The sequence below is a fragment of the Xenopus laevis genome, chromosome 7S (assembly GCF_017654675.1).
Source record: "Xenopus laevis strain J_2021 chromosome 7S, Xenopus_laevis_v10.1, whole genome shotgun sequence".
NCBI classification, from domain to species: domain Eukaryota; kingdom Metazoa; phylum Chordata; class Amphibia; order Anura; family Pipidae; genus Xenopus; species Xenopus laevis.
The window spans coordinates 60,857,438-60,869,689 of record NC_054384.1 but is presented as its reverse complement, the minus strand read 5'-3'; the positions used below and the strand labels follow the sequence as shown (position 1 = coordinate 60,869,689).

At 37.9% G+C, this 12,252-nt stretch overlaps 1 protein-coding gene across 1 annotated transcript in view; it reads left to right on the top strand.

Annotated features, from left to right (window-relative positions):
* arhgap32.S (Rho GTPase activating protein 32 S homeolog) overlaps positions 1–12,252 on the top strand; it is a 210,147-nt gene that overhangs the window by 4,566 nt on the left and 193,329 nt on the right. The window contains exon 2 of the mRNA XM_041571305.1: positions 8,994–9,048. The gene's annotated coding sequence lies outside the window, so the exon portion shown is untranslated. The remainder of the gene's footprint in view (positions 1–8,993; positions 9,049–12,252) is intronic.

Below are 12,252 nucleotides of genomic sequence, written 5' to 3'. Positions count from 1 at the left end.
GTCATGAATAGGTCATTTTACAAAAAGAGTACACAACAATTTGTTCTGAGCCTTACTTGTCAAATAATTGCACTTAATGATGTTAAGCTCCCAATAATGCTGTTAAAATACAGAACAATTTAGTAAAAATGACTTATAGACAACATAGACTGCACCTCTCACTGCATATTTGCTTTTTTATAGTTTGAATTAGGTGTGCCCTCCATTTACCTGTATTTTCTTATAGACAACATGAATTGGCTAAAACTGCCTACAAACTTAAAGATAAAAACAAAGAAAAATATAAAAATAGTGATAGTCCATCACCCCCTTAAATATGAAATAACAAAAGATCTACTTAATTCTATGAATAGTTCTACAGTAGATAGTGGACTTAGCATAGGACGTTTGATTTATTGCAAGTATATTTGAATATCAGGCAGTCTCAGGTGAGAATTACAACTAATCTTAATACAGGTATAGGATCCATTATCCGGCAACCCACTATCCAGAAATCTCTTATTTACAGAAATAAATAAGAGATTTAATTTAATTAATTAATAAGATGTTTAATGTTTAAATTATTTTTTATTATATGGAGATCCAAATTACTGAAAGATTCCTTATCCAAAACACTCAGGGTCCTGCATATTCTGAAGCAAGTTTCTCACCTAGCCTCATGGTAAAAATGGCCTTGATTGAAAATGAATTATAATTATATAATTATAATGAATTTAAATATACTGTATATATTTTTTGATGAGTTAACCTCCAAGATACAAGGTACGTGAGTTGGCTCTTCATATCCTCTGAAACCATGATATTTGAATCCCAGTAATCTATTGTTCTTGCAAAGCCTCTATGACACTAAAATGAACTACTTTTCCCATTTACATGTTTCAGTAGTCAGTTCCTAACGCATTCCTGAACACATTTATTGCGGGCAGGATGGGGGATGAAGAAGCTTTGTATGCTGACTAAACAAATCATTTTCAGAGCCTCCACCTTCTGTCTATATCCTGATACACACGTGAGGTGATGTCAGAGGGAATTGGACACTGATTCATCATTTTCAAGTTGAGGCATATTTTTAATTAAACTGATACTGTTGTTAAAACAAACTAGGTGTGCCATCATATTTAGAGTTGTATATGGATATGAGTCTTTTGTAGTTATACAAAACTTAAAAGCAGATTTCTATTACTCACTTTGTTGCTTCTTCCCACTATACAGTAGCCATCTGCATAGAATTACATTTTACAGGAAAGTGAAATTTCCATCTATTAAGCACTTTTATGTATTACAGAGCCATAGCCTTGCCAAAAGCATAACTGGTATGGATCTTGAACATCACATTGTGAGTTTCCCCAAATAAATGCAAACTTGTCATCTTGAGTCAGCAATTCATTATGCAGTTAACAGTCCTGTTCTTATACTAAGCTAAACTCAGGGCTAGACAATTAATGTACATGTATGGGATCCGTTATCTGGAAACCCGTTATCCAGATAGCTACGAATTCCGGAATATGTTATCCAGAAAGCCCCAGGTCCCAAGCATTCAGGATAACAGGCCCCATACCTGTAATCATTCTTTTTTTAATAGAAACACTCTTTGTTCTCTGTGGTGGGGTCACTCGAAAACCACTTTTGCGCAGTTGCGCTAGGAGCTGCTCCATTATTCGCGCCTTCCTTTTTGAATTAGGCACTGCTGCACCTATTGAAGCAGGGGTTCCCACAGTGCCCTGCATTATTACTGCAGCATATGTCACTTGCACTGCACACACTGGAAATGGCACTAGACGGACTTTTGAAGTATTCGTCACAACTACGACTAATTTGCAGCGAAATGCACATGCAGTTTTGGCAAATAGGCCACTGTTGTGCTGGGAGCAGTACAATTGCAGTAGATTAAACACTCCTTTGCATCCACAATGCTGCCATAATTCTTTGTGAAAATGCTGCTCGAATTTGCGCCTTGTTCACTGCAATTATGAACGTAAGTATGCCCTAAGGTGTTGAATTCTATGGTGAACTGTCACATGAACTGTTTTTCACTCAAGCAAGAAGGGAGGCAAACATAGAAGTTTGCGCAGTTGATTATGTTTATTGGAGCCTTACGCTGTTAAATCAGGAGATGGGCACAAAGTAAATCAAGGTTTCAGTGGCTGCGGTTACTAGAGGTTGAGTTTACTCACTCAGAACATAGACTATAAGTACTGTAGACAAATTTCCATCTCTCAAGTTTCACATTCAAGTCCACATTCTAAAATAATAGTAAAAAAGTCCTTAATTGTAAAATATATCTACATATTGAGTGGATATGCAAGGGTCCCACACTGCAGAATATTTTTTGGAGGACAACATTTCAGGTAAAGTTGACCTTTGACTGAGGGACGGTTTTAAGTACTAGTACATTTTACCAGCTAGTAACATAATTACATTATCAATTACTTTTTGATTTGTTTTCTGTGTTGAATGATTAAAAAAAAAGATTTGTGACAGTCAGGAATATTTTGGTAAATAGGAAAATATTGAACTGCTTAGGGTTTTTCCATATATAAAAGGTCTACCCTTTACGTTTAGTGGAATCCACCTTGAATGTAGATGCAGTTATTGCTTTTGAGAGTAGCATATTGTCAATGATAGCGATTAGAATGTGTCTGTTTGTTTTAATAAAATCAACAGCTAATGATCCTTTGCTTATTGGGGAAAATGCTGCAATAGTTTTGCTAGCATTAAAGAACGCTTGATTGCTTTTGTTCCTGTTGAACTTCATGTTCAAGTGCTTGAAGATTTCCTACAAAATAATGTTCTATATCAGTGGAAGAAATGGCTGCTTGCTATATAGTTCAATAGCATAGATTATAAAAATTGCATGCATTATGTAAAAAGCACACTCCATAAGTTAGATAAGTTGACTTTTCTGCCTCCCCCACTTTCTGTCTTTCTGTATTATTTTAGTAGATAGGTGCACAGATTTACACTCCATACTCCACATACCAATATTTTATTTGTCGTATTTGCAGTACAATACTGAAATGTGTGATAAAATCCCCATTGCTGATCTAAAATGTGTATCCTAAAGATAGATTTTGGTTCCACATCATATTTACAACAGTTTTGTCCAGTGAGCTCTGTTTATTATTGGGATCAGTTCCCTCAGCTTGTGAACTGCATTAAGATCCAACATTTTATCAATTATTGATCTCATATAATTTTGTCTGTACCTCTTTGTTCAATTTTATAATTCCCATTGCTTTAACTGTGTACTCTTCATTAGGCTGCATGGTCATAATGGCATATAATCATCAACAGCCCAGTCCCACTTCATCAAAGAAATTATGTTAAACACAGTCTAAAAGACCCCAAAGTCATTGGGAAAAATATAAATAACAAAACAAGCAGCAGGAGTTCAAGTTTTTTCCAGAAACAGGTTGAAACAGAATGCAGCCCCCTGAAAAGCTGGGCCCAGCACGAGCCTTCTTGGAAGATGCCCCTATGCTTCACCCAACAAGTTATCATTGCAGATACACTTGTACCACAATCAGCTATTATAGGCACACTAAGTATGCCATGACGCCATCACAAGGAGGGAATTTATTCTCCATTTTTTTCCATTTTTAAAGCACTCATTTAAAAATTTGGGCTATTTTCACTGAACATACCCTTTCTCCTTTAAAAAAAGCAATTTGTTCAGAACTGCCTAATCTACATATATAAGCAGCAGCTTCTGAGCAGCTCATTATCAGTGGACGGGTTACTGGTTTTATCAGTTCCTTTTAAAGTCTCTGGGACCAGAAGTGACAGGAAGTGATAACGTAAAACTGGCTTCATATTCTTGTTTAGTGCAAGAAATAACAAAAATCATAAATACTTTCTTCCCATAAATATGTTCAGCACAACCCCTATTCAATGAGCTCATGTTACAAAAGAGGTGTATACTGTCCCTTTAACAATGGCACAAGACAAGAATATTAACTCCTTTTTATTTATTCATTTATTGAGCCTCTTACCAGTTTACTTCTCTTGAAGAAAATAAATAGTGCCAATACACTCACGATACTTGTATAACTTGTATGCTGCAGGCTCTGCGTGTCTCCTGATCACGTGACTCAACAGGATGCATTCAATATTAGAACAAAAATAATGAAGACGCAATGCCAATGCGGGTGGTGTACTTAAAGTACCTCCAAGGCTTTAATGTGCGGAATATAACCAAACGTTTCAGGAGCCTCTCGCTCCCTTCCTCAGTGGATATCAGGATGTGTGGGCAGGTTTTGCAATGTCACAGGGGTATGTTCCATTATTGGTGGGGCGCAATAAGGCACTTCTTATTATTACTGACTTTAGGTTGGGAGGCTGTCTGAATGCTAGGAGTGGTGGGTCTGGGAATATGCTTTTGAGCCTCTCGTCCTTATGAAGTGTACCTTGTAGATCTCTGGCTATTTTTCTGAGGGTCCTTAGTTGTGGATTGTATGTGACCACTAGGGGAACCCGATTTATTTCAGGTTTTTGTTTATATTGTTGAAGGTGACTTCTGGGAATCCTGGTGGCTGCATTAATGTATTGATCTACAATTCCTTTTCCTTACTGTATCTTGTACCTTCTACTGTATCCTGAGCCAGTAAAGTTGCTTATTTTATTATCCTGCCTGTTCAGGTACAACGGTAGTTGTTCATTTTATGTTGGATTAGTAAACTGTTTTGTGAGAAAGCATCCTTCTAGTCCCCTTGCCAGTCTCTACTCCCTCCTAGTCTACAAGTTCTACCAAGGGGTGCAACAGGAAACATGAGATTATATAGTATTAATTATACCTTATTAACTTTAGGGGGCACATTTAATAAAGGGTGAAGTGATTAACGCTGGCGATGATTCGCCAGGATGATGTCATTTCGTTACTTCGCCACAGGCGTCACTTCGCTAGCGAAGGAAATAGACGCTAGAGTTGATTCACAGTCTAACGCCAGGCGAATTTTCAATTTGGCGAATGGACGTAACTCCGCAAATTCACTAAGATTTTACTGAACGTACCTCTTTCGCCAGACTTGCTTTCGCCAGCTCAGACCAGATGAAGTGCAATGGAGTCAAGCTCAGAATCAAGCTCAGAATCAGGTACAGGGTCAAGGTGCCTACCCAGCAATAAGGAACATGGATAAGGTGCTCAGCAATCAGGAACAAGGACAGGGTGCTCAACGCAGCAGGATCACCAGCAGGTATGGAGACCTAGGAATTGGCAAGGAGAGGAGCCAAATAAGTGGCGCTACAAAAAAGGTAGATAGCTCACCAAGTTGATTGTGTGGTCCAAGTGTACCACCCCACACCCCCAGCTTCAGGGAGTGGCAAACAGATATGAGCCCATGACTAAATACCATGTAGGTACAAAACATGTAGGGCCTATGGAGATGCATTTATCCTTTTAATTATGATTAATAAAGACGCTTTTTAACTTGTATTTTTGGCCCTCTGAAGGAAAGGAGCCAGATCAGGGTTTAGGGCTGAACTCCACTAGTGTTTTCTGTCAGATTGTGCCTGAAAAACAACAAAACGCAGTCGACAAATTGGATGTAGTGGCACGCGTCAAAATATAATGGTACTGAACGGAAAATCGCAGGTATAAACTAAATTCCATACGACACAACTGTCAGATTTGAATGCAGCAATCTACATCTTCATTCGACAGTATTATCGTGTGTAGTCCATTATTTATTCACACATGCCACTGCATCTGATTTGTCGCCTGCGTTTTGCACGCTCCGACGAATATCGCTCTTGGAGTTCAGCCCTTGAATAAGGGCTCTCTGCTGGGAACTCATTAGGGATAGGCTGTACCTGCCAGTTAATGCAGAGCAGCTGAGTATAATTAATAGCACTAGGGATAGCCATAAGAACCTCAGTACAGGGTTAGTCTATACCTCTAACCTGCCTGAGCAGCAAAGAGCTAAGGCTACAGGCTGCACTCTACAAGGTACCTGATTCAAACCCAGCAGAGAAATGGAGAGAGGAACGATAGCTTACAAACAAGAATTAAAACTACGGCAATAAAAGCTACTCACTGTGTGGCATCTGGAAGCCTTTATGTCTATATACCAGCAAATGTTTTGCATGTGCTTTCCAAAAACCACCAAAGATTGCTGGTAAACCAACAAACAAGCTTGAAAGAATGGCCCCCAATAAGTCTTGGTTTGGCAGCATCAATCCATCTGTTAAGATCAATTTCTTACAGAGACTCCAGAAATGTCATCCTCAATCTCCAACACATCTCTTAAATAAAGGCTTTGTCATGGCTTTTCTCATCATAAAAACAACCTTCAAACTCTTTAGCCATTATTCCCAATCTGCTCTCAAAATGTGGGTAAATGATTTACCTAAAATCACATTAGATTGTGTTTTAGGTAATACCAACTTTTCACAGGAAGGACAACATTTTTGGATGCACACCACCAATATTAGGTTAAAAAGCTCCACCCTTGTAATGATGTCATTTAAATCTAAATTTAAAGTTGACATTTTCAGTACCTGCAGCTATGCCCCATGCATGACAGCATAATTAAAAGCAATATGCTTATAAAACGTGTACACAGAAAACTGGTTGAAAAGAATGAACCCTGATTAGGACAAGGATAAGAAACACATATATCACAATATGAATCCATCCTGCCAATTTTTATATTTTCGTTAAAGTAAATTATATGGAGATTTATGAAGGCAACACCACTATTTAGGTCTGCTATTTATTAATTCAGTGATCACAACATACCCTTTGGGTACCGATATATATATATATATATAGATATGCTAAAAAAAACAAAAAATCATTTGTACCAATACATTTATATTCCAAAGAACAGAACATTGTATCACACATAGTGGGACATTCACTAAGATTCGTAGTTGCGCTGGCGTCCACTTCGCCACGCTTCGCCAGATGTTTTTTCGCCAGCGCTCCGCAAATTCACTAAAATCTGAAGTTGCGCTCAGGGGCAGCGTAATATTGCGAAGTTGCGCTAGCGTTAATTCGACAAGCAAGGCAAAGTTACACTAGCGATGGTTAATTTGTTTACGGCGCCAAATTGAAGTTACAATGGAGGTATATGTAGCATCACTACACAAGCCTGGGAAACCTTCAAAACAGCAAATAAAATTTTTATTCTGCCCTACACATGTGCCCACTGTATAGTTAAGTTGCCATGAGTTAGGAAATGTAGGGGGGAAGGAGGGGAGCCCCAAAAAATTTTTCAATCGTTTTCAGCCTACCACCCATAATAAAGAAAAAACGCCAGCGTTTTTTGGGACTTTATTTTAACTTTTTTTGAAGCAATCCCAATCTACTCTATTGCGCTTCGCCTGGTCTGAGGTGGCAAAGGAAGTCTAGCATAAAAGGTAGCGTTCAGAACAATGCGTGCATTGAATTTGCATAGTTACGTCCATTGCGCAAATTCGCCAGGCGTAAGGTTGCGAAGTAACACTAGCGAAGTTACGCCAGCGTCCGTTAGTGAATCGGCGAAGTAACAAAAATGCCCAACGCTGGAGAATTCACGCTAGCGTTAGGCGCTTCGTCACTTAGTGAATTTGCCCCTAGTGTAAGCTTCCGGTAGCGAAACCCAAGGCCCCAGCACAGATTTTAGCACAGAAACTGAGACTGACAAACTTAAAGAGTTCAAATTGCCGCTTTGCTGGCTTTTACTTTCAAATAAACACAATTCTTCAGCCCCCTGGCTTCACATGGGGGAAATCACATAACATAAACTCTCCAGCTTCACACCCTCACTGGTGTTCTCTTTACTCACATTCTGGCCTAATATGTTTTTTGAATTCCACAGAATGAAGGCATTGACTCCCTGTAGTGGTACAAATATCCAGTTTAGATAGCAGTCAACAATTTATGATATGTATGGCCTATGCAAAAATAGATCCTGCTCAACACCCTATACCCTCACCCCTTATGATGGAACCACGGCAATGGCATTATCATCCAATGCTTCATAGTGATCCATTTTCTAGACTTTATAAATCGTTAAAAAAAAGCTATCATACATTCAGGTATAAATTTGAATAATAACAGCCATTTCTCCTGATGGCTATATTAATTATTCATTGTCTTTTCATTAACTATGGTCTTACTTCTGAGCTTCAGTCTTAAGACTACCCTATATCTGCCAAAGACTGAAACAATTGCTTTTTCTTTTCTGTCAAGGAAAGTACTTCCTAGGGAAAGTTTTCACCAAGGAATTATTCTATTTTCTTCTTAATTGCTCCAAGTCTACTTGGTTAATGCAGTTATGATCTCTTCCCACATATGATCCTGCCTCAAGTATAGGTATTTTATATAGTTATATTTTTTGTGAAAGTGATCAAGTAGATGATCAAGAAGATTCAAACAAGGAAGTAACAGGAGAAGATAGTGATAGTCTTGTTGCTTAGGCCTCCCATTTTACAGGTCATTGTGCTGCAGCTTGGATCCGATTGACTCAGAAAGTAAATGTGTCTAGTAAAGTTATGTGGGGAATTTTTGGTCAGGCCAAAACTGCAACAACTGGGTGCGTGCAATTGATAAAATAAATGACTACATGGCATTAGTCAGGTTGCAAGGAAATTAGTACGTAGGTAGTAGGATGACTTCATGCATCATTGCATCATAGAGAGCATAAATCTAGTTTTACATTCTTGAGATTATTAATATGTAACAGAGCAGAAATCATAAGGAATCTAGTGATCAGCTCTTGGGGAATACAAACATTCTATTATCTTAATTAGTATACAAAGGCAATCATTTATTAATATAATATAATAATTAGTTAATATAATAATAAGTAATTGCTGTGAGGTCAATGCATTCAATTCACAAAATGAGCTCATGTTTACCAGTGAGTCTATACTAATAAAGCAGCATGACCTATAGGTAACGTTTAATGTACATTCATATTTTAAAAAGTCGTTTTAGTGTTAGTATCACTTTAAGTACAACCGTAACCATTGCAAGTGGTATTCTAAATATTTTTTTTCTTTCTTTACAGTTCTTGGTATGAACCCTTTCCAAGTGATATCAGTGTGCTGACTTTGTATTTACAGGTAAGAACCAAAACATTTGTAGTTTTGCTTGTTAATGTGGGATTATAGTTTATAAAACGTCATTATAATTTATTGTTACTATATAATGGTATGATTCTGATGTCGTGCAGGGAACCCATCCTCCTTCCTTTTAACTTCTCCATTCCCTTCAATTCTTCCAGAGCACTGTACAATAGAAGGGCATACACATCAAACATACATATTATATACAAAACTGACTAATACAGGAGGTAAATAGGGCCCTAATGGTCCAATGGTGCAAACTGCAGAGCTGCTGAATAAAAAGTCACTAATAATTCAAAATGAAAACCAACTGCAAATTGTGTCGGAATATCACTCTCTCCATCATTTTAATAGTTAATTCAAGGTGAACAATGCCTTTAACAGCATGCTAACCCTTGCATACTGTATATTTTTCTGAATATCATTATTGTAAAGAACTAAACACTAAAAATAAATATGGCTAGAATTGCCAATTTTATACAAAGAACTTGTTGTATCATCCTAAAGGGGGAGGTCCTTCCTCTTTGGCCTGCAGCAGTTGGTCTGGGTGGATCTTCCATTGAGCCTGGAGCTTACAAGGTCCCAGACAAGTTAGGCCCAAAGGAACAACACCTTTAGAGAAGTCGGGGAGCAGGGACCCCATAAATGAGGTTTAGATAGTGTACAGGATAGCCACTGTTATAGCACTCTCTGGGAGAAGTAAGTCAGTGAGCAGTAGTTAGCAAGAGCAGCTTTTAAGGAGGATAGAATGGAGCAGCTCTCCTCTAGGCCCTATTTGCCTGTAGTAAAGGGACCGCAGTACTGACAAGGGAATTAGATTATTATTCTCTCCCTGTTCCACGTCTATTGTAGCGACAACCTGGAAGGTGCATACTTCAACTCCCCCTGCTATTCCTCCAGTGGTCCCATTCTGTGCTGTATCTGCTATATTTGTGATTGTACTTAAATCATATGCTGAGTATTCTCAACCCTGTTGTGCTTTATGCTGAATAAAGCATGTATTATTTTGTTTGCAAAGAACTCCTGGCGTCCTTTTTTTAATATTTTACATTTTTGGCAGTATAGAGTTGTACATAATAAGTAAGGTTGAAAAAAGACACACGTCCATCAAGTTCAAACTTTTATTTTTTTTTTTATTTTTTTTACTCTGCCTAACTGCTAGTTGATCCAGAGGAAGGCAAAAAAAAATCCCATCTGAAGCCTCTCCAATTTGCCTCAGAGGAGGAAAAAAATCCTTCCTGACTCCAAAATGGCAATCGGACTAGTCCCTGGATCAACTTGTATTATGAGTTATCTCCCATAACCCTGTATTCCCTCACTTGCTAAAAAGCCATCCAACCCCTTCTTAAAGCTATCTAATGTTTCAGCCTGTACAACTGATTCAGGGTGAGAATTCCACATCTTCACAGCTCTCACTGTTAAAAACCCCTTCCAAATATTTAGGTGGAACCTCTTTTCTTCTAATCGGAATGGGTAACCTTGTGTCAGCTGGAAAGACCTACTGGTAAATAAAGCATTAGAGAGATTATTATATGATCCCCTTATATATTTATACATAGTTATCATATCTCCTCTTAAGCGCCTCTTCTCTAACGTGAACATCCCCAATTTGGCCAGTCTTTCCTCATAGCTAAGATTTTCCATACCTTTTACCAGCTTAGTTGCCCTTCTCTGTACCCTCTCTAATACAATAATAACCTGTTTGAGTGATGGAGACCAAAACATGGAGACCAAAACTGTACAGCATATTCTAGATGGGGCCTTACAAGTGCTCTATACAGTGGAAGAATGACCTCCTCCTCCTCCCGTGACTCTATGCCCCTTTTAATACAGCTCAAGACCTTATTTGCCCTTGATGCTGCTGACTGGCATTGCTTGCTACAACCAAGTTTATCATCTACAAGGACTCCAAGGTCCTTTTCCATAATGGATTTGCCTAGTGCAGTCCCATTAAGGGTATAAGTGGCTTGGACATTTTTACATCCCAGGTGCATGACTTTACATTTATCAACAGTGAATCTCATTTGCCACTGAGCTGCCCAGATTGCCAGTTTGCTAAGATCATGTTGCAAGGATGCCACATCCTGGAATTAATTGGGCTGGATAGTTTTGTGTCATCTGCAAACACTGATACATTACTTACAACACCCTCCCCTAAGTCATTAATGAACAAGTTAAATAAAAGTAGATCAACAACACCCTCTTCTTTCCACATAGTGAAAACCTATCCTGTTGAAAGAGGGCCCAGTGTGGTCCTTGCTCTACCACACTAGTTCACACATACACACACATATATTCTCTAAATTCTCTATAATTAACACATTATAAATCACCAGCAGGAACAGAGGTAGAATTGTCAGTCATTGTTACACTACTAGAGATCATATACAGTATAACCAAAGGGTAATTAATAGGGATTTCTGTAGGGTTCCTGCTTTTTTACTCATTTTCAACTTTTTATCTAAATTGCCTTGTTGGATCATGCATTTTTCTGTAAAATCCATAGAGTGTTGTAACTGAATTTAAAACAAAGAATCACTGCAGGTGCATAATAATTACCGAAGTGGATTGCTATGTGTCATGCAAATATTCAGATATCTGCCAAGCTAATTCTACTTGTTTACAACTCATTTATCTGCATTTTTACTTTAGAAACGATTCAATCAGTTTCTTGGATGCCAATTAGAGAGATGTTTAGAATTTTCTCAGTAAGCTTGGCAAGTGTGTGTAGATACCTGTTTAAAATGTCAATTACACCTCCAGAAGTGTCCTTACAGCATTGCATTAGCATATTTTAAATTCATTTATGGGATTCATCTCATTATATGAAGAATGTCAGGCTAATTTCTGCTTTAAATGAATACATTGCAGCAGAAAATACATTTCTCAACACAATAAAATATTTTTTAGATTTGGTTACGTTGTGTAGCCATACTCTTTAAATCTTTTTCACTATCTTTGGGCCACTTTGACTGGTGAGAGAATCTGATAGTACTGAATAAGAATGTAACACAAGGTCCACTGGGATACCTGGAAACATTCTGCTGGGCCATGTAAGAATAACCTCCAATGCAAAATAATAATACTCATAATAATAAACACGATAGAAGAGCAAACATGTACCAATATTTTCCCATCTTGTACATATTTTGACTTCCCCTTTACATTAGTGAGTGTCAAATAATCACAAAACGTTACAAA